The sequence below is a fragment of the Bos indicus genome, chromosome 8, assembly GCF_029378745.1.
Source record: "Bos indicus isolate NIAB-ARS_2022 breed Sahiwal x Tharparkar chromosome 8, NIAB-ARS_B.indTharparkar_mat_pri_1.0, whole genome shotgun sequence".
Lineage (NCBI taxonomy): Eukaryota > Metazoa > Chordata > Mammalia > Artiodactyla > Bovidae > Bos > Bos indicus.
In genome coordinates this window covers 36,908,392-36,932,558 of record NC_091767.1, presented here as the reverse complement: position 1 = coordinate 36,932,558, position 24,167 = coordinate 36,908,392, and positions in this window count along the sequence as shown.

Sequence of the window (24,167 nt, the reverse complement as noted above, 5' to 3'; positions counted from 1 at the left end):
CTGGTGGTTCCCTAACAATCATGACCAACGTATCCTATTAAGGGAGTCTTCCCAAGACAGCAAGAGCTCCAAAGCCTTTAAATTCTCTACTTGTGCCCACTAATTTTTGTGGCTTTCTGGCTTCTGAGCTGCCCATTAGCAATAGCCTAGACATGGTACAACTCAAGCTGAACCCATTCCCACTTCAAACCCTGTTTGGTATTTGACTTGAATCCAGTCTGATCCCAACTGGTAACCATCAACAATTCCTGTGGAACTCTGAACTGGGGAAAAGGGTTGAATCAACAGACCTCAGCAAATGGGGAACTATAGCCCCCAATAGCAGTTTCTGGTGTGGAATCTGGAAACAGTATCAAAGGTTGGGACTTTCCACTTAAAAACTTGGAAATTGCTATCTGAAAAGTTAGGGGCTTGATTCTACATAGAACCATCCACTGGCTTAATTAGGCTCTGGGCAGAACTGCCTACCAGCTCAAGCTGCCTAGCCCTGTAAAGAAAAGCCAGTTAGATGAAGGGCTGGATACAGAAAGAGTGGGGCTCATAACCAAGGAGAACTTAGTCATGGCCCTAGTAAACAGTGAGAAAGACAGTGAAGTGAGATGAGGGTTCATGGGATACCACCCGTTTCCCATTGTCTCTTAGTGTCATCAGAAATTCACTTTAGATCCCACCACTGACACCAAAATTGTTAAAACAAAAACTTCAATTGTGCAAACTTAAAGATCTAATTGATTCAACAATTCATGCATTGGGCAGCATCCTCTCTAGTAAGTAGAAAGGTGTTCCCAGTTGTACAAAAGGGAAGTTTTTTGTTGTTGTTGTTTTGTTTTTATAACCAGAAAGAGGGTGGACAAGAAAATTAAAGGCGTTGATTATTTCAGGTTATCTTCTTTTAGGGGAAGGCAGGGAGTCTTAGGCAGATTACCTCACTAATGTTGATCAGGAATTTCCAGGCCAATTGATTTAAAATTTGATTCCTGAGAGAGGCTGAAACTGCAATCAGGTTAGGTGTCAAATCTTGGTGGGGTTTAGCATAGATGACTCTACTTTGGGCCTGTTATTTCTTTTTAACAGCATGAATATACCTTGCATTTCAAAATAAAGTACTTTAATTTTATATGGTATATAAGTCATAACATCCACAATGCTATTCCCCTTTATTCATGCAAATAACTAGAGTTAATTCTACATTTTTAAACATATTGAACTTTATTTTGTTCAAAACCTTTAGACCCATTTGGATCTTCCTTATATTTTTCACTTCAAAAAAATTTTTTTTCCCTATTTCTGTTTTGTACTGGTTATTTATTTTAGATAAATCAGAATTGTAATATAACCTTGCCTTAAGATATGTTATGTTCCCTGATAGACGATAAGGGAGGACAGGAATTCTCTGTCTTCTGCAGCTGTTTCAAGGAGTAGGTGAAGAGAGAGTGGAAATGGGTAGGGTGGTGCCAGCCTTCCACTCTTCTTCAGAGTTTCTGTCTATGCTAAAGAGATTTGCTTTCTTTCCTTTCTGTTTTCTGTTTGCTTTTTAAAAATAGCTTTGAAGGAATGGAAAATTTCTGTGGTAGCTGATAGCAAATACAGAAAGGCTCATTTGCATATAGATGTTTCAGCTTGCAACTGCATAATCCCCTGAGAGAGGCCTTGTTTAAATGGGCAGGCAGGCTGGCACAGGGCTGCTGGGTTCCTAATGAAAACTAAATTGAAACTTGGGAAACATTTGCCTTGGAGGTGGCCGGGCTTTTTAGAATATCAATTTAAATCTGAAAGACACAGGTAGGCCCCTGCAAAATTGCCCCTCACTCTTTAAAGCCCTAAGACAGAGGATAGAGAGAAAACAGAGAAAATAGCAAATGATGGGGTAAAACCAGAGTTAACCATGCATTTCTTAGAAATTCTGCCTGAAGATTTCAAATCAGTGAGCAGGTGGGAAAGTGGGAAAGAGCAGAGAGTATGGAGGCACGATCTATTCTGGAAAGGCCTTGGAAACAAAACGGCCTTCCTCCAGGTGTCTGGGTGAGCCAAGACTTTTGGGACAACTGGTAATTCATTTATAGGCTAAAGACTTTTCAGATTGATTGTTCCTCCTGAACTTGACTGTGGGCTAAGCAGATAAGGACAACTCTGAAAACAAGATAATATGGAAAGAAAAGAGATTACAAAAAGGTCAAAAGATTAGCTGGGGGATAAATGGAAGTCAGAGGAAAATAAGGGAAAAGGTTAGAAACTGATACCAGCCAAGGAAGATAAATCAAGTAAGCAAGTAGAGGAAGTGGACATAGGAGAAAAATAAGAAATGAGATCAGGGGACTTGACCACAGGATAGGAGAGGAATACAAGGATGATTAAAAATAGAAATGCAAGAAAACAAAAGAACTGAGAATGTGGATTAAAGAAATAAAAGCATCAAACTGAATATCTCTGAGCTTCTGTGCCTGAATCTAGTGAGAACTGGATGTGTCACATTTTTTCTGTATTCCTTTCCCAGCAATAGTATTTCTTCCTTGCTACCCCAAACATTCTTTTATAATAATAAGATAATAACCCACTTTTCTAACATATGTGTGTGTACACAAGCACGCAGGTGCATGCAAGCTCACTAGATATAAAGCATATTTGTAATGAGGTACATCCTCCCCATGACAGAAAATGCATGCCACGTAATATAAATCCCTATTTGCTGCCCCTCAGCTGAATCTCAAAGAAAACATCTATTATTTCACCAAGGTCCAGTGAAGCAGATTATCTGCTGGGAATGAGAACTGTGAATTCTACCTAAGGTTGCTTACCGAGAATCACCTACCCATAAGGCTGCATCTGTTATGCATGAAGTAAAAGTGAGGAGGATACAACAAGTACAGCTTATTTATTCAGTAGCTACTCTGTCCCAGGCCATGTCCTCTAATGGGACAGAGTACTGTCACTGGGGTTAAGAGTTCATCCCTGTGCTCAAAAGATACATGATCTGTGGGACTTAAGTAGAAAAACATTTGATCTATCTTTCAATCCATTATTCATGGATGGGTCTAAGACTTTAAAAAAGCAAAATAAATAAGCAAAACTCAAACAAGTACAGAATCTAAGTATCTAAAGCTAAATGTAGTGTGTACTAACTATATGTCATCTATTATGCTAGTGTTTATATTCAAATTTAATTCCCATAGCCAATATCTGAGCTAATTTTCTTAATTAAAGTATAGTTGATTTACAGTGTTTTAGGTGTACAGGAAAGAGCTTCGGTTATATATACATTTTTCAGATTATTTTCCATTATAGGTTATTACAAAATATTGAATATAATTCCCTATGCTATACAGTAGGTCTTTGTAGTTTATTGTGTGTGTGTGTGTATGTATATATTAGTCCCAAATTCCTAATTTATAGCCCCCACACTTCTCCTTTGGTAACCATAAGTTTGTTTTCTATGTCTGTGAGTCTGTTTCCGTTCTGTAAATGCATTCATTTGTATCATATTTTAGATTCTATGTGTAAGCAACATCACATGATATTTGTCTGACTTACTTCACTTGGTGTGATAATCTCTAGGTCCATCCGTGTTGCTGCAAGTCGTATTATTTCATTTTTTCACAGCCAAGTAATAATCCTGTGTGTGTGTGTGTGTGTGTGTGTGTGTGTGTGTGTGTGTTGTGTATGTGGTTGTATGTGGGAACATACACATCTTCTTTATCTGTTCATCTATCAATTAACATTTAGGTTGCTTCCAAGTCTGAGCTATTGTAAATAGTGATGTGATGAACATCGCATGTATCTTTTTTAATTAGACTTTTCATCTTTTCTGGATATATGCCCAGGAGTTGGATTGCTGGATCTTTATTTTTAGTTTTCTAAGGAACCTCCATACTATTCTCTATAGTGGCTGTAGCAGTATACATTCCCACTAACAGTGTAGGAGTGTTCCCTTTGTTCTACACATTCTCCAGCATTTATTATTACAGACTTTTGATGATGGCCATTCTGACTGGTGAAAAGTGGTACCTCATTGTAGTTTTGATTTGTATTTCTCTTATAATTAGCAGTGTTGAGCATCTTTTCACGTGACTTCCGTTTAGGTCTTCTGCCCATTTTTTGATCAGGTTGTTTGTTTTATTGATACTGAGCCCCCACAGCCAATTTTTGAGGAAGTTATTTTTGTTAAACTCATTGTATATACAGATGAAAAAACTAGAACTTAAAAATATTAAGTAACTTTACAAAGTCATTTTTTTAAGTGACAAATCTGAGGCTTAACCAAAATATTTGATATGAAAACCCATATGTTTTAAAAATATAATAGATATTCTTCAGATTTCAGGGTAAATATCTTTAAAATGAAAACTAGTTGGTTCTTTATTATTTACCAAGGTCCTACTTCTAGGGAGAAATACTCACTTTTAGTTGTACTGACAACTTGAAATCCATATGAGCAATATCTACATCACATTCATAAAGTATTTTTTAAAAATAAATTTAATTGTGCAAGTTTATGGCTGTTGGTTGTAATACTGTTCAGAGAGTCAATTAGATTTTTCACTTGGGAGTTCTGGCAGAGAGTTGACAGAGAAAATCATTGTAATCAATATTGCAAGTTCAGTCTCTAACATCAAGCATTGTGTGATTGAATGGTGCATGGCTTCAGGATATTGTTAAAGGTTGTTTTGTTTTGTTTTGTTTTTTACTTATAAAGATGTTATTTAAATGTAACAAAATATTCACGTATTAGTTATACTTAAGAGATAAAAGGAAGGAAGGAAAACAGAGAGGACAGGAGGAAAGTAAATGAATCTTTTGGGGTTAGAGGCTCCTTACCTTCTGTTTTACTAGTTTACTTGGTGTACCTTCATCTTGTCCCTCACCCCAAGTGACTCTAAGCCAAGGCCAGATTTCTCCTCTGGCCAGAATTTCTTTTTAAGTGTTTATAGCTAAATTATGCAATTAAAGGCAAGATAAAATTTATATAGAAAATTATATCCTCCAATAAAGAATGGATGCCAGCAGAAGAGAAACCCTTTCTCTTAGGCATTTTAATGACTGTTGGAATAAAATCACTCATTACTCTCAGGCACACTGCATTTTGGTTGACCTTGTGGAATGTCTGTTTGATGGTTTTCAAAATCACTTATCCATGCAGTTTTGGCATCTCTCTGCTGTGTTAGCAATCTCCCTTTTGTATTAGATTTTACTTCAGTCATTTATGTAGGTTCTGAATTCCCCTCCTTATTTCCCATCAAAATTTGTACAAGTACAAAAGGGTAATTGCACGCTCTGAAATAATCTCAATATTTGAAAATATTTAATCTAAATCATCAATATACTTCTAGTAAAAGTGGAGAAGCTAAATATCAGTTACCTCCTTGAAGTTCCAGGACCAGTGAAACATTCTTTAATGTAATGATGAGATCCTTAAGAATTAAGTTTGGGAAACGTCTTAGTAAACCTATGGAATGTTTAATCATCACTAGATGTGTTTAGTTTGGATTTTGCTTCTACCTTCTTATCAATGATTAAAAATGGCATCAGTGTCTGCTCAGAGATAAAAATTCATATGTCTTTAGATTTTCTATTCTTTTAAGTTATATCACACTATTTAAATATTTATTAGGTGGTTGTTTACTCTTTGCCTAGTAATGTGCTTTGTATCCATGTACAATCTCATGTAATCCTCGTAGAAAATCTATGTTGTTCTATTGCTGTCATGTCAGACTCTTTGTGACCTCATGAACTGCAGCACTCCAGGCTTTCCTGTCCTTCATTATCCCTCAGAGTTTGCTCACAGTCATGCCCATTGAGTTGGTGATGCCATCCAACCATCTCATCCTCTGTAACCCCCTTCTTCTCTTGCCCTCAATCTTTTCTAGCATCAGAGTCTTTTCCAGTATGTCGGCTCTTTGCATCAGGTGGCCAAATTTTTGGAGATTCAGCTTAAGCATCAGTCCTTCCAATTAATATTCAGGGTTGATTTCCTTTACGATTGACTGATTTGATCTTGCTGTCCAAGAGACTCTCAAGAGTCTTCTCTAGCACCACAATTTGAAAACATTAATTCTATGGTGCTATTCATTAATTCTGTTGGACCTTTTTTATGGTCCAGTTCTTACATCCCTGGCTTCCCTTGTGGCTCAGATGGTAAAGAATCTGCCTGTGATGTGGGAGACCCAGGTTCTGTCTCTAGGTTTGGAAGATTCCCTGGAGAAGCGAATGGCAACCCATTCCAGTATTCTTGCCTGGAGAATTCCATGGACAGAGGAGTCTGGCAAGCTACAATCCATGGGGTTGCAAAGAGTCAGACATGACTGAGTGACGAACACACACACAACACACACTCATACCCATACTTGACTACTGGAAAATCCATAGAAGACCTTTGTCAACAAAGTGATGTCTCTGCTTTTTAATATGCTATCTAGATTTGTCATAGCTTTTCTTCCAAGGGGAACACGTCTTTTGATTTTGTAGCTGCAGTCACTGTCACAGTGATCTTAGAGCCTGATATTCCCATTTTATAGATACACATACAAAGAAATGAATTGCTTGCCTGAGACCCAATATCTAAGGAGTGGCATATTGGGATATGGATATAGGTCTGTCTGACTCTAAAGCTCTAAATCAGATCAGATCAGATCAGATCAGTCACTCAGTCGTGTCTGACTCTGCGACCCCATGAATTGCAGCACGCCAGGGCTTCCTGTCCATCACCAAATCCCGGAGTTCACTCAGACTCATGTCCATCGACTCAGTGATACCATCCAGCCATCTCATCCTCTGTCGTCCCCTTCTCCTCCTGCCCCCAACCCCTCCCAGCATCAGTCTTTTCCAATGAGTCAATTCTTCGCATGAGGTGGCCAAAGTACTGGAGTTTCAGCTTCAGCATCATTCCTTCCAAAGAAATCCCAGGGCTGATCTCCTTCAGAATGGACTGGTTGGATCTCCTTGCAGTCCAAGGGACTCTCAAGAGTCTTCTCCAACACCACAGTTCAAAAGCATCAATTCTTCGGTGCTCAGCCTTCTTCACAGTCCAACTCTCACATCCATACATGACCACAGGAAAACCCATAGCCTTAACTAGACGAACCTTTGTTGGTAAAGTAATGTCTCTGCTTTTGAATATGCTATCTAGGTTGGTCATAACTTTCCTTCCAAGGAGTAAGCGTCTTTTAATTTCATGGCTGCAGTCACCATCTGCAATGATTTTGGAGCCCAGAAAAATAAAGTCTGACACTGTTTCCACTGTTTCCCCATCTATTTCCCATGAAGTGGTGGGACGGGATGCCATAATCTTCGTTTTCTGAATGTTGAGCTTTAAGCCAACTTTTTCACTCTCCACTTTCACTTTCATCAAGAGGCTTTTGAGTTCCTCTTCACTTTCTGCCATAAGGGTGGTGTCATCTGCATATCTAGGTTATTGATATTTCTCCCGGCAATCTTGATTCCAGCTTGTGTTTCTTCCAGTCCAGCATTTCTCATGATGTACTCTGCATATAAGTTAAATAAGCCGGGTGACAATATACAGCCTTGACGAACTCCTTTTCCGATTTGGAACCAGTCTGTTGTTCCATGTTCAGCTCTAACTGTTGCTTCCTGACCTGCATACAGATTTCTCAAGAGGCAGATCAGGTGGTCTGGTATTCCCATCTCTTTAAGAATTTTCCACAGTTTATTGTGATCCACACAGTCAAAGGCTTTGGCATAGTCAATAAAGCAGAAATAGATGTTTTTCTGGAACTCTTTTGCCTTTTTGATGATCCAGAGGATGTTGGCAATTTGATCTCTGGTTTCTCTGCCTTTTCTAAAACCAGCTTGAACATCAGGAAGTTCACGGTTCATGCATTGCTGAAGCCTGGCTTGGAGAATTTTGAGCATTACTTTGCTAGCATGTAAGATGAGTGCAATTGTGCGGTAGTTTGAGCATTCTTTGGCATTGCCTTTCTTTGGGATTGGAATGAAAACTGACCTTTTCAAGTCCTGTGGCCACTGCTGAGTTTTCCAAATTTGCTGGCATATTGAGTGAAACACTTTCACAGCATCATCTTTCAGGATTTGGAATAGCTCAACTGGAATTCCATCACCTCCACTAGCTTTGCTCGTAGTGATGCTTCCTAAGGCCCACTTGACTTCACATTCCAGGATGTCTGGCTCTAGGTCATTGATCACATCATTGTGATTATCTGGGTCGTGAAGATCTTTTTTGTACAGTTCTTCTGTGTATTCTTGCCATCTCTTCTTAATATCTTCTGCTTCTGTTAGGTCCATACCATTTCTGTCCTTTATCGAGCTCATCTTTGCATGAAATGTTCCTTTGGTATCTCTGATTTTCTTGAAGACATCCCTAGTCTTTCCCATTCTGTTGTTTTCCTCTATTTCTTTGCATTGATTTCTGAAGAAGGCTTTCTTATCTCTTCTTGCTATTCTTTGGAACTCTGCATTCAGATGTTTATATCTTTCCTTTTCTCCTTTGCTTTTCACTTCTCTTCTTTTCACAGCTATTTGTAAGGCCTCCCCAGACAGCCATTTTGCTTTTTTGCATTTCTTTTCTATGGGGATGGTCTTGATCCCTGTCTCCTGTACAATGTCACGAACCTCATTCCATAGTTCATCAGGCACTCTGTCTATCAGATCTAGGCCCTTAAATCTATTTCTCACTTCCACTGTATAATCATAAGGGATTTGATTTAGGTCATACCTGAATGGTCTAGTGGTTTTCCCTACTTTCTTCAATTTAAGTCTGAACTTGGCAATAAGGAGTTCATGGTCTGAGCTACAGTCAGCTCGTGGTCTTGTTTTTGCTGACTGTATAGAGCTTTTCCATCTTTGGCTGCAAAGAATATAATCAATCTGATTTTGGTGTTGACCATCTGGTGATGTCCATGTATAGAGTCTTCTCTTGTGTTGTTGGAAGAGGGTGTTTGTTATGACCAGTGCATTTTCTTGGCAAAACTCTATCAGTCTTCACCCTGCTTCATTCCGTATTCCAAGGCCGAATTTGCCCGTTACTCCAGGTGTTTCTTGACTTCCTACTATACACTGCCTATTCAGGGTTACACCAGAAACCAGCCATGGACATCTGATATCATAACATTCATTTTCTCTTACTTTTAATAAAAATGCTCATCTTTGCTTGATAATAAGAACCTAGTTCCAGGCCATGAGGTCTGGGTGGGATGGTCTCACTTCCTGATTCCTGGGGTAAGAACATGATGCAGGCCTGGCCAATCGGATTTTTGTGATCCTGGCCTTTATGGTTGCACAGAGTGATACTTGGGGTCACTATGTTGGCAGAGACTGCCTGAGAAGAAGCCAAGATCCTAAGAAGTGAGAAATGGAAAAAGCCCCAAGTCTAGCAAAAATATTCGACCCCCTGCATCTAATCAGACCTTGGATTTTTTAACTTATCAGTGTAAAAGCCAACATATGTCTTGTTACTTTTGTTTTCCTTAAATCAACTTGAATTGGAGTTCATTTTCAATTGAAAAAGGCCTGATGAAGGAATACAGATAAACCTCCCTTGGCCATGAGACAGTACAGTCAGGGGCCACCAGGGAGCTCTCTGGAAGCTCTTCCTGTGGTCTCTCACAGTTGCTGACTCTGTCGAAGCACTGGTGGTGCCCCCTCTTTCAGTTGGTCTTACAATCAGTGGTGGTATTTTTAAAGTTTACACCATGCTGTTTTTTTGTTTTTTGTTTTCCTGTTGAAGTCCTTGAATAAATAATATCTTTCTTCCTTTGCCTGTTTTATTTTGTTCTCATTACTGACAACTGGAATCAGCAATTCAGATTGGAGTCCAGGTCAAGAAGGTTTATAATGATCACACCTAGGTTTATAATAATCACATCTAGAAGTTCGATAATGAGTAGCCAGGGAAGATATTTTTTTAAGCATTTTGTTATAATTTCATGAAACAACCCATAAATTTCTGAAAGTAAGAATCATTGGATAATTAGCAGGTTATACTGTTACTTTAAAATTTTTTAATTCAAGTGACCAAAAAATTCATGTTATATTTTTGAAAGGCAAAGATTTGCTTTCGAGGTCCAAATTTAGATCCCTCTGTCTTCCAGTATAGAAATATGCTTTATAAATGATTATTAAAAATTAGACAAGGAAAATTGAATATTATCCCCTGGTCTGTAACTAATCTAAGGTACCAAAATCCCCAAACTGACTTGACTATATCACATTTGTCAAAGTAAAATTTTTCTTCTGCATTTAAGCTCCTATTTGTCTGTCTGTCTGTCTATCATTAAAAGAGTGACTTGCCTACCTTGCTACCTTACATTGCTAGGCTATGTAATCACATATTATGATGATGGATTCATAATCCATGAAATCTTTATAAGGTATGCAAAAGATGTTGCTGTTAATAGTGAACAGGACCTTTCAAAATTTTCTAATTGGCCACCACACAAATGTTCGAATGGGACCTGATCTTCCCTGTCAGATACCTTGAGATGAAAGCCATCTCAGTCATAGTCAACATTCCCAGAATCTGATTAAATGAATAAGGAGTGGGAAAAATTGTTTGTAAAGTAAAAAATGCTACACAAACACAAAGTATTTATCAGTAGATAATGTTGTTAATCTAGAAAATATTGCCAAGAGTTTTGGAATTAAAAAAAAAAAAAAAAGTATATCAAGGCATTCCAAGGATTCTGGGAAGCATGTGGTGATAAGGGAAGAGGGAATTCCCCTTTTGAGAAAGCTTATGCCTCTTGACCAAGTTTTATTAACCACAGCCATCTTACAGACAGGCTTGAGGAACATATCCAAATAAGATAGTGAGGGTCAGAAGTAGGATTTGAAGTGATGTCTCTTTTACTCCTAAGACTGAGTACTCAATGCTATACTACAGAAGTGAGACCTTAGTTCTCAAAAGCCAAACATCATAATTCTTCATTTGCATCTTGACATTGCCACATCTCATTATAATACTATCATTCTGATCAGAACCTGATGATATACTCAACAAGGATTTGTTAGACACGCACAGAATATCTTCTAGGTAGAAAAACAATAAATAAAGGATATTGTCCCTGCCATTTTATATCTAACTCATGATATTAATAGGTAGATATTTAAAAAGAAACTCCATGCAATTAAGAAAAAAAGCAAAAACCTGATTTGTAACACTTTGATTTCTTTTTTCCCTCAACTTTAAGTATAATTGACAAATATATAGTATATTTAAAGTGTACAACATTATGATTTGATGAATGCATACATTGTGAAAGGATTCCCACAATTAAGTTAATTAATACATTTGTCACTCCACATGTTTACTCTTTCATTTTCTTTTAATGTTCCCCCCGCCTTTGGTGAGAACACTTAAGTTCTACTTAGCAAATGTTAAGTACACATACAGTATTATCAACTATAATCTCCATGTTGTACATTAGATCTACACACCTTATTCATCTTATAACTGAAAGTTTGTGCCCTTTGACTAGCCTCTCTCTATTTTCTCTATGCCCCACTCCATGGCAATACCATTCTACTTTATTTCTATGAGATCTTTAGTTTTTTAATTTGCTTTTTGTTTGTTTTTAGATTCCACATATAAGTGATATCCTACTGTATATTTGTTTTTCTTTGTCTGGTTTATTTCACTTACCATAATGCCCACCAGGTTGATTCATATTGTAAAAGGCAGAATTTCATTCTTTTGAAGACTGAATAATATTCCATTGTATGTGTGTATGTGCATATGTATATACATGTGTGTGTATATATATACATATATATATATGTATATATAAACAGAGAGAGAAAAAGTGTCTGTTCTTATGTTAATACCATACTGTCTTGATTAATACCTTATACATAGTTTGAAATCAGGGAGTATGATGCCTCTTGCTTTGTTCTTCCTTCTAAAAATTTCTCTGACTCTTTGGGGTATTCTGTGGTCCCATACAAATCTTAAGATTTTTTGTTCTGTTTTTGTAAAAAATGCCATTGGAATTTTGAAACAAATTGCATTGAATTTTTAGATCACTTTGGATAGTGTGGAAATTTAAACAACATTCATTTTTCTAACCATGAACACAGAATATCTTTTCATTTATTTGTGTCTTCTTTCATCGATGTTTTATAGTTTTCAGTGTATAGTTCCTTAACCTCCTCAGTTAAATTTTTCCTAAGTGTTTTATTCATTTTGATATTATTGTATATGGAATTAAAAAAAAATTATTTCTTTTTTTAAAGCTTCTTTTAAATTTGAAATAGGGAGTGATATTTTCCAGAAAGTCAAATTCTGGTACTAGTTATATCCTTTTACTAATATGCTGTATCAATTATAATCAAGCTTGTATTTTACTTTTGGAAAAAGGAAATTATTTTGTTCTTAGTTTTTAAAAAGCATTTAATGAGATAACCTTGTAATTAATTTTTTAAAACTTTTCTTTTTGATAGCTTATTTTTCATATGTAAAAATGTAATTTATTTATGTATATTGATTTTATATCCTGAAAATTTACTGAATTCTTTTATTCTAAAGTTCTAACAGTTTTTTGGGTGGCATCTTGAAGGTTTTCTTTTTTTTTTTAATATAAATTTATTTATTTTAATTGGAGGCTAATTACTTTACAATATTGTATTGGTTTTGCCATACATCAACATGAATCCGCCATGGGTGTACACATGTTCCCCATCCTGAACCCCCCTCCCACCTCCCTCCCCGTACTGTCCCTGTGGGTCATCCCAGTGCACCAGCCCCTAGCATCCTGTATCCTGCATCGAACCTGGACTGGTGATTCATTTCATATATGATATTATACATGTTTCAATGCCATTCTCCAAATCATCCCATCCTCTCCCTCTCCCACAGAGTCCAAAAGACTGTTCTATACATCTGTGTCTCTTTTGCTGCCTCACATACAGGGTTATCGTTACCTTTTCTAAATATATTATCTACAAACAGAGATAATTTTACTTTTTTTCTGATTTGGTTACCTTCATTTCTTTTTCTTATCAAATTGCTCTGGCTAGGAGTTTCAATACTATGTTCAATAAATGTGGTAAAAGTAGGCATTGTTTTAATATTTCTGATCCAAAAGGAAAAGCTTTTCACTGTTAAGCATATTAACTGTGGGCTTGTCATATACTGTCTTTATTATTTTGAGGTACATTTTGTAATTTGTTGAAAGTTTTATCATGAAAGGGTATTGAATTTTGTTGTATTCTTTTTCTAAGTCTTTTGATACAATCATATGATTTTTATGCTTCATTTTGCTAATGTAGTGTATATTGATTTAGCACTTAATAGGTTCTGTAGTATGAAAACTTCCACCATAGTAGATTTCAAGCTGTTAGCAGTTTATTGATTGGCTTACAAACTTCCTGAAATTTTGGCAGTCCTAGCTCTTGTGAATCAGTATGAGACTGTTGGTCAACTCCAACACATCCTAGAATGGAGCTTCTCTTAAAAGGGGGGGGGGGGGGGCGGGCGTGGGGAACAATCTGCCTTATTTGTGTGATATACTGTAACTTTAGATCAATCATCATGGATAGGTGTGTAGATAACTACAGTTACCTGTCTTGGATCTTATGAACTCCTCCTACCCAACTGGCTAATATGTGGCTTTGTCTGCTTGGGCTGCTATAACAACAACAGCGTAAATGATCAAACAAACAAACATAGACTAGGTGGCTTAAACAACAGAAATTTATTCCTACAGGCTGAGTCCTAAAGTTTCAAGATTAGGGTACCAGCATCTTTGGGTTCCAGTGGAGACAGCTGTCTTCTCACTATCCTCACAGATCAGAGAGAGATCCTTTTTCTCCTGTTACTTCTTATAGGGTCACTAATCCCATTCATGAGGGCTCCATCCTCACGATCTAATTACCTTCTCTAGGCCTCATCTCTAAATACCATCACATTGAGGATTAGGCTTTTTAACATATGAATGTTGCTGGGACATAAACATTCCATCCACAGAAACAGACATTGAGAGTGACTACTACACTAGACTTCCATACTTGATACTGGTGATAAACAGTTCCCTGAAAGGTCAAAAGAAGAGAAATATGAATTGGATACACAAAATCCATGGGGTTATGTACAATCATAGAGAGAAAGACAAGATATACAGATATATAATTATCAAAAATGTATGAGTATGACTGAATGGACATGAATTTGAGTGAACTCCAGGAGATAGTGAAGGACAGGGAAGCCTGGTGTGCTGCAATCCATGGGGTCACAAAGAGTCAGACAAAACTTGGCAACTGAACAATAAAACAACATCCTGAGTAATCACAATAATTGCATAGAAGAATTGAGGGAACTGGGATATTTCAAGAATCCATTTTTTTGGTTTAGAAAGCAAAAGGATACATTGGAGAAATTACCTACCTGCATGATTAAATTTTTAAAAACCTTGAATATGCCTTATTTTAAAAGATAAAGTGTACAAATAGACCCAGTGTTCTCTTTCTCACTAAAGTAATATTAGGAGAACATTTAAAACAGAAACATTAAGTATATTGCTTGTTTTAGATTGCTAAGGTTGTAAATATGAGTTTTTCAGTTAGCATAAACACAGGTGTATTTTAAATGCTTCAGTCCCGAGCAGTTCTGTCACTATAACCTCAACCTTTGATGCTTTGTTTTGATCAATTTTGGGTTCCAAAAAGGACTTTCTTTTTTGTTCTGTTATTCTGTATTCTGCTTCTTTATGCAGGATTTGACTGCCATGTTGCAAAAATCCATTTCCCAAGCTTAAAAAATAACAACAAAGCTCAACACCACACATTTGGCCCCATTGAACAGTTTCGTTCCTTACAATTAACAATTAATTCAAAGAGAGTTGAGATGTATGTTTCTTCTTCTATTCATCAAGGCAATTGTCAATTGAAAATGGAGGAAAATAGCAAATGAAGCTCATACACTTCAGAAGTTCTTAGCAAAAAAAAAAAAAAAAAAAAAACAAGAAAAGAAAAGAAAAAGGCAGGAAGAGAAGAAACTCTTCAGGAGCCTTTACAACTTAGAATGAACTTTTAATTATACTGGTAAAGTTTCCAGTGTTTTCACGTATATTATAGCTCAAAGGCGGAGAAGGCAATGGCACCCCACTCCAGTACTCCTGCCTGGAAGATCCCATGGATAGAGGAGCCTGGTAGGCTGCAGTCCATGGAATCGCTGAGGGTCAGACAGGACTGAGTGACTTCACTTTCACTTTTCACTTTCGTGCATTGGAGAAGGAAATGGCAACCCACTCCAGTGTTCTTGCCTGGAGAATCCCAGGGACACGGGAGCCTGGTGGGCTGCCGTCTATGGGGTCGCACAGAGCCAGACACGACTGAAGTGACTTAGCAGCATAGCTCAAAGGATGAAAAGAACATTCTCAAACATTTTCTTTAAATATTTTTGTGTGTCAGTTTGGACTGCTCTGAAAAACTTTGCTGGCACCCAATGTTGAGAAAAAGTAAGGATGTTCCTCACATTATTATTTATAAGAGAAAATAATTAGAAACATTTTATATACACAAATATAGAGGATTTTTATGTATATTATGGTGTATCCACAAAATAAGGCAGACATTTAAAATATTTCTGAAAAAAATGAAAATAATACTCCTATTTTAAGTGGGGAAAAGGCATTTGATACTTTGATAATTTTTGACAAACATATACTTCTATGTAAATCATCTCCATTAAGATATATATAATATATATATACTATATGTACAATATATGAATGTTCATAATAGCTTTATTCTTATATCCCTGTCTTTCACTATCTCCCAGAGTTTGCTCAAACTCATGTCCATTGAGTCGGTGATACCATCCAACCATCTCATGCTTTGTTACCCCCCTCTCCTCCTGCCCTCAATCTTTCCCACTATCAGAGTCTTTTCCAATGAGTCAGTTCTTCACATTAGGGGACTAAAGTATTGGAGCTTCAGCTTCAGCATCAGTCCTTCCAGTGAATATTCAGGGTTGATTTCCTTTTGGATTGACTGATTTGATCTCCTTGCTGTCCAAGAGACTGTCAAGAGTCTTCTCCAGCTCCACAATTGGAAAGCATCAATTCTTTGGCACTCAGCTGTCTTTATGGACCAGCTTTCACATCCATATGTGACTACTGGAAAAACCATAGCTATGACTATACAGACCTTTGTCATCAAAACGATGTGTTTTCTTTTTAATATGCTATTTAGATTTGTCATGGTTTTTCTTCCAAGGAACAACTGTCTTTTGATTCCATGGCTGCAGTCACTGTTTGCAGTGATTTTGGAGCCCAAGAAAATAAAATCCGTCACTTTTTCCATTTTTTTTTTTTCCATCTATTGCCATGAAGTGATGAGACCAGATACTATGATCCTAGTTTTTTGAATGTCGAGTTTTAAGCCCGCTTTTTTACTCTCCTTGTTCACTCTAATCTAGAGGCTCTTATAAACTGTGCTTACAGTTTCCTAGCATTATAACAATTTTGTTTTGAATGATTTAATCTGAGAATGTCTTCTTAGTTAGTTTGTAGGTATACTTGTCTTTGTTCCTTCCTGATTTGGGCAGTCACTCCAGAGAAAAGTAATAAAATAGCTGATATCTTTAAAAAGTGTCAGGTTCATTGACTGTTTAGAATGCTTTGATCATTCATTTTGTGAGGATCAAAGAGTAGGGACTATTGATTACCTAGTGTTCTATGCCAACCTGCTTGTATGATGCAAAGATTACTTGAATACCATTGACTGTGTCTCTGGAATCCCAATGAAAATGGAGATGATTCTTCTGGGAGGCTGTCATTTGAAATAACATCAACTATAGATTATAGAAAAATAATCTAAAAAGAGTGATAATGTTAATAAGAAAATGATTTGGTACTTAAATATTTATAGAACACTTTTAGTCAAAATAACCCTTGGGATATAACAGTTTGTGAAATATTATAGTCACAGATTGTTGTATCTCCTTGTAGGAGATATAACATTATAGGAGAAGCATTATAGTCCTGTTTTCCAGATAAAGACACTGAGGTTTGGGAGAATATTCACAGACTGAAAATACAGAACTGCCATGCAAGTCCAGGATTCCTGAAGTATTACTTTCACTATTTACCTCAATGAATTTTTAAAATGCCCCCTTCCTTTTATCTCCAGATTGTCATTCCTAGAAGCTTCCTCTTCTAGGTTGAATGAAGAGAAAAAAGATTTTGTTGTTGTTGTTGTTTTCAGGGATTTCTTATAATTATAATTAATTTTTGAGGAAAAGATTTTTTATTTTCAGGGATTTGGTTATAATTATAATTAATATTTTCCCTGTGTTGCTCCTAGTTTGAAGATGGGGGGAAGTGAATTGTATTATACACTATTATAGTTTGCAAATATTTTTGGACTGGGGCCATCAAATTCACAAAATCTGAAGACTCCCTTACATAAAGACAGTGAAATTGGTTTGACTATGTTTTGCTTCCACCGGCCAAAATGTCAATATTCTAGATCCAACAGAAACTTGACTGATTTGTAACTGTGAATTATTATTAACAAAGGAGTAGGAATAGTGGGTAATGCAACCACACACATGGAGTCAACTTCAATGAGGGTATGTAAATCTAAACATCTTCTGATTCAGATAGAGAAATAAATTCTCATTTCTGGCATTGCAACTTACTCAGGTTCTGTAATCAATCAGTTTTAGGATACAGAGGGTTCCACAAAAACTTTTGTTTCTCAGGAAAACACTTTTGATTGTCAAATGAATCAGTGACAAAAAAACATATTTTATCAAAACATTTGTTTTATAGATTTCATGTTTACATATCCAGAAACATGATTACTTTTCTTGTTGGCATGAACATTTCTTTCTCATTTAGAAAACTAAAGTTTTTATTTAGATGCCTCACAAGAAAGCAATTGAGAATATTTCAAAGAAGGTAAAGTAGTTGCTTCTACACTATCATATAGACTGAAACGCAGGGATGTGGCAGTGCTATTAGCAGAGACATAACTCTGCTAACAGTTATGTTTCCTAACCCAACTTATCTAGGTTTATGGTTGTAATTAACTAACGTTGCTATTTTCAAAAGGAATACAAATCAAAGGTGCCAACATTGCTTGATGAGAAGAAGGAAATACTTTATAAATCCTTTCCGGACATGGAACAATGGACTGGTTCCGAACTGAGAAAGGAGTACATCAAGGTTGTATATTGTCACCCTGCTTATTATATGCAGAATACATCATAAGAAATGCCAAACTGGATGAAGCACAAGCTGGAATCAAGATTGCCTGGAGAAATATCAATAACCTCAAATGTGCAGATGACACCACCATTATGACAGAAAGCGAAGAGGAACTAAAGAGCCTCTTGATGAAAGTGAAAGAGGAGAGTGAAAAAGCTGGCTTAACATTAAAAAAACTAAGGTCGTGGCATCTGGTCCATCATTTCATGACAAATAGATGGGGAAACAATGGAAACAGTGAGAGACTTTCTTTTCTTGGGCTCCAAAATCACTGCAGATGGTGACTGCAGCCATGAAATTAAATGACACTTGCCCCTTGGAAGAAAAGCTATGACAAACCCAGACAGCATATTAAAAAGCAGAGACATTACCAACAAAGGTCTGTCCAGTCAAAGCTATGGTTTTTCCAGTAGTCATATATGGATGTAAGAGCTGGACAATAAAGAAAGCTGAGTGCTGAAGCATTGATGCTTTTGAAATGCGGTGTTGGAGAAGACTCTTATGGGTCCCTTGGACTGAAAGGAAATCCAACCGGTCAATCTTAAAGGAAATCAGTCCTGAATATTCATTGGAAGGACTGATGATGCTGAAGCTGAAACTCCAATATTTTGACCACCTGATGCGAAGAACTGACTCATTTGAAAAGACCCTGATGCTGGAAAAGATTGAAGGCAGGAGGAGAATGGGACGACAGAGGATGAGATGGTTGGATGGCATCACTGACATGATGGACATGAGTTTGAGCAAGCTCTGGGAGTTGATGATGGACAGGGAAGCCTGATGTGCTGCATTCCATGGGGTCACAAAAGTCAGATGTGACTGAGGGACTGAACTGATGGGTTCATGTTTTTCTGCCTGAAATTTCACTGAACAAATATTCCATTTTTCTTGAAAAATAAAAAAAAGTGAAGTCTCTCAGTTGTTTCCCACTCTTTGCAACCCCATGGACTGTAGTCTATGAGGTTCCTTCGTCCATGGAATCTTTCAGGCAAGAGTACTGGAGTGGGTTGCCATTTCCTTCTCCATTTTTCTTATCTTTGTGAAATATGGTTTAAAAAACATCCAGAGGATAATTTAAAATTTCATGAGGGATGATGGTTTAGGACCCTTTTTATATCTTCCAGAATATTCTTCTTTAGTCAGATTATTCAGTAAGCGTTCATGTTTGAAAATAATTATATACCCTGAGAATTAAGGTGCCTAAAAATAAAGAACTTGTTTGAACAAAATGAGAACCCAGTAGACTCCAAGGAGGAAGGTTGTTTGCAATGTAGTTGCTCTGAGTTCTGAAATAATTTTTTGTCCCTCAATTTTTTTATTGTGTGTAGAGGCAAGTTCTGTCAATCACATTAACTCCTTCTTTTAGTTTCAGATATTCTTAATGACTCAGTTATATTTTAGTTGCTTAGGGTGAAGTTTGTCTAATAAATGCTTTCTTCTGCCTTCCTGAATTGTTACCGTTTTGTAAAAGTGGAGTAAGAGGAAAAAGAATGCACAGTCTGGAACAAGAAAAGAGCCTGGTTATCAGAAAGTATTAGAAAGTATGATAATGCAGAATTTGCTCATTCATTCAACTGTAGCTGATACTTAAAATTATTATTCAAATACTGATATTTTTCAAATGACAAGATCTGTCTTGGTTTAATTCTTAAAATTATTAGTTAGAAATCTGCTGTTTGCAGGCTGACAGTGTCAAAGTCTCTCTATTGCTATTTTCAGGACACTCTCTGGCACAATGGAATGTACTGGATGAATATCCAATTGGCCAAGAAAATAGATCCATTTGTGCATGCTCAGTTACTCAGTGTGTCCGACTCTTTGCAACCCCATGGACTTGTAGCTCCCTGGACTCCTCTGTCCATGGAAGTCTCCAGGCCAGAATACTGGAGTGAGTTCCCATTTCCTACTCCAAGGAATATTCCTGACCCAAGGCTTGAAACTGTGTCTCTTGCATCTCCTGCATTGGCAAGTGGATTCTTTACCTTTGGTGCCACCTACAAAACCCATAGATCTATTTGTACCTGCACACATAATCATCATAGTCATATTTTATCTTATGTATGATACTATTTAAGCAAAGCAGAGAGCCTCTCCACCCAACACTCTCTTCTCCAAGCTTAAAAGAGCACCAAATCACTGTAAAAATGGGCTACTTTCATACAAGTGAGCTGATAAGTTCCTCAGATCCAAAGGCCATTTGTTGGGAGGTGGGATGGAGAATAGGAGGTCCTGTTCAAGACATGGGCATTTTGATTGCTTCCTAGTATTCTCTTATGGAACCGGTCTGTCCTCTCTTCCTGTCCACATCTTTGTACTTCCAAGAGAGAGTGTGTAGCTCAGTTACTAAGAACCAGGGTCTGGATTTAGAAAGGCCTGAGTTTCATTAATTCTCAGATCCTGTTACTTACTAAATGCATTAGTTTGGATATGTTACTTAATTTTCTTAGCTTCAATGCCCTAATATGTAAAATGGGAATAATAATAGTACCTTCCTTACTGTGTTATTGTGATTAAGCAATTAGCAAGGCACCAATCCTCAATATGCTCAAAATGTTTATTACTAATATTAAAATTTGTATAGCTCAGCATAAAATAATACAGAAATGAAATCTTTGTTTACCTTTTATATTCTCAACGGTAAATAAATATATACTGGTGTATATATGTCTACATATGCACACATATACATATATGTATACTTTTTAAAGTGGAGTTACTTTATTGTTGCTTCTAAAAAGTGATAATTGCAGTGAAATTTAAATAATACAGAGAAAGTAATTTATATTATGTCTGTACAGAGACTAGAGATAGATGAGAAAATAGTTCTCATCATCACAGGGGAGATTGAGTGAGGCCTCTGGACTCCATTTCCATTCTGTAGCAATCACTTCACAAATGAAAGGGGCCTCTGGGAACCTGCACTGTGAGAATTGGACAAATACACACCAAGAGTGCAGAGGCTATTTTATTATAATAAAGTGTAAGTGCTTTTTGAGCAAGGTACATTCTGCCAGACCCCATTTTCTCATGATGACATAATCTTTCACAGCATTATTTGAGGATTATTATTTTAAGGCTTCATGGAATACTCTGCCAAGTCTATGGCATGTGGATTAACAAGAAAACTCTGGATTAAAGAACTGTCAAAGGATCATTTTATAGGATCCTGGACAATATCAGAACTTTTAAAATATTGTCATCAAAGATTTCACTAGCTAAAATTCAAGGGACTTCCCCCCCCCCCCCGAAGCTTTTGTGATACATCATTATTTTTTCTGTTTCTTATTCAGATATGAGTTTGTACCCCGGCCCCACCCCCCATCCCTTGCCTATTGAAAAACCTACAGTGGTGGAGTGCAGAAACTATTGACAAGAAGGCTGGGGAGAGGACTTATTCCTTTAATCATGTACCACAAGTAGCTCCATAAATTGTAAAAGAAAAGGCTAGTCTCCCTGCTCCTCCTTTATTTTCTACACAAAGAGCCTATGGTTTAGTACAGGGAGAACTCAGTGTCATGAACATTTCATTTTTCAGTATGTGAAGATTTGCTGTAGAGGAATGGTGGGATTTATGTTGAACTGGGAGAATTCCTCAGATGAGAGTGAAACCACAGCAGTGTGTATATTGCATGTTCTGGATATTCAATGAATATTTATTGAATGGAAGTGAAGTGAAGTGAAAGTCACTCAGTCGTGTCCAAGTCTTTGCCACCCCATGGACTGTCCATGGAATTCTCTAGGCCAGAATACTGGAGTGGGTAATCTTTCCCTTCTCCAGGGGATCTTCCCAACCCAGGGATCGAACCCAGGTCTCCTGCATTGCAGGTGAATTCTTTATGAGCTGAGCCACAAAGGGAAGCCCAAGAATACTGGAGTGGTTAGCCTATCCCTTCTTCAGTGGATCTTCCCAACCCAGGAATTGAACCTGGGTCTCCTGCATTGCAGGCAGATTCTTTACCAACTGAGCTCTCAGGGAAGTCCTATTTATTGAATAGACTAATGGATAATGAATGATCTATAGATTCTTGCCTCAGCTTTTCTCTTGAGTCCTAGGTTCCTTATCTGTATGGAGTTTAGACCAGATCAGAGATATACACAATTTTTGTTTGTTTGCTTTTGTTTTGTTTTGTTTTAGGGTGAGAAAGTTCTCTGCTCCTATCCCACATGTTGACAGATGAAAGAACGATGATTGGTCAAGCCACTATCACCCCACCAGGATGTATTCAAATCTGGCACCAAATACTCAATCTTTATAATACAGTAGTATTCCTCTGTATTCAGACAGGAGCCTAGCCAGTTGTTAGAAAGACAATGACTGTCAGGAAGAAGGAAGAAAGGAAAGAGAGAGCTTGATTTTTCCTCCCCAGGGGAAATATCTTTGAGGAGCAGGCAGTGTGTAGGGCCTTAGTCCAGAGGGTTGTGGCTCTGCAAAGGACTGAAGTCCCAGTGGGAAGCTGAGGCAGAAGGCCAGACCATGTGGACCAGGCCCAGAATACAGAGGGAAGGAGAGGATTACCATTTGGTCAGGCCCCAGGTACCCAGAGCTCACACCAGGCATACCAGATTCTGAATTTATGGCTAAACAGCTATTTTCGGACCCCTCCTGCTAGTAAAGCCAGGATTCCTCACAAAATGCCTGCTTTGGTTCAGGAAGTAGGTGGGATTTTCTGCAGGTGGAAAAGTGCAGCTGAAAAGGGAGAGGGAAAATGGCTTTGACAGACTCGGAACGGCATCCTTTCTGTGGTGCTGATTTGAAGTGCTCTTTTAGTAAAGTCCATCTGAGAGCAGTTGCATGGCCAGAGAGCTGGCAGTGAAATGAAACAGTATTTTCTTTAGTCTGGATAACAGCATAGGCTATACTGAGACTTGCAAAATCACCTGCCAGGGATTTATGTCAATGTGTCCCCCTCCTTAAAAAAGCAAAGGAAAAGAAAAAATATAGAATGCAGGATTTTGTGTGGTTTTTAAAATAGTATTTCTGATCCAAGATATGTCCACAGTGTTTGGAAGGATGACCAAGTGGCAGGCAGTTGCAGCAGATCATGTATTAGTTTAGTAGAGTCTGAAATATAGCTGGATTCAGCTGGATAAGGTACAACAAATTAATAAACATGTAGGAGTAAAATTAGACGTTAAACCTTAACATTGACTTCTACCATTGTACAATAATGTGACTTTAAATCTCAACCACAATAAAGAGCCCACAATTCAGATGCAGCTGGGAAGGTTTTTCCATTGTGTAAGGACAGTTGAGGTGCAAGACTAGTCATTTTTTGGTTTAGCTCATATCTTAGGCATCTAAGATGCCTAAGGCATGGCACCCCACTCCAGTACTCTTGCCTGGAAAATCCCATGGATGGAGGAGCCTGGTAGGCTGCAGTCCATGGGGGTGGCTAAGAGTCGACACGACAGAACGACTTCACTTTGACTTTTCACTTTCATGCACTGGAGAAGGAAATGGCAACCCATTCCAGTGTTCTTGCCTGGAGAATCCCAGGGATGGGGGAGCCTGGTGGGCTGCCGTCTATGGGGTTGCACAGAGTCGGACAAGACTGAAGCGACTTAGCAGCAGCAGCAGCAGTAGGCATCTATATCCCAGGGCCTTGGGTTGCTTGTGGCTGATGAGGACACCCCCTGTAAGGCCCTTGGGGGCCTTTCTCAAGCTGGAAAGCTACTTTAATGGAGCCAGTGAATATATGAGGATGTCCTCAAGGTTTGTTATGTATTTGATTCCCAACTATGGCTGGAAGATGTGCCTAGCGGTGGAAACCTCAGATACTCAGGCTACCTTTGGGAGGGAAAGGGTTAAGGCAAGAGGGAGATAGGGGTCCTTATAGTCGTTTTTGTCTTTTCCTAGTGCCCTCTAAAGTATTGGGAAATAGGTGGCATGAGGCTAGAAGTGTAGACACCTGAGTCCAGAATGGGGCTAATCAGATACCCCTGCATTCTTCCTCTCTGTATCAGTCAGCTCGTGCTGACAAAGTACTACCC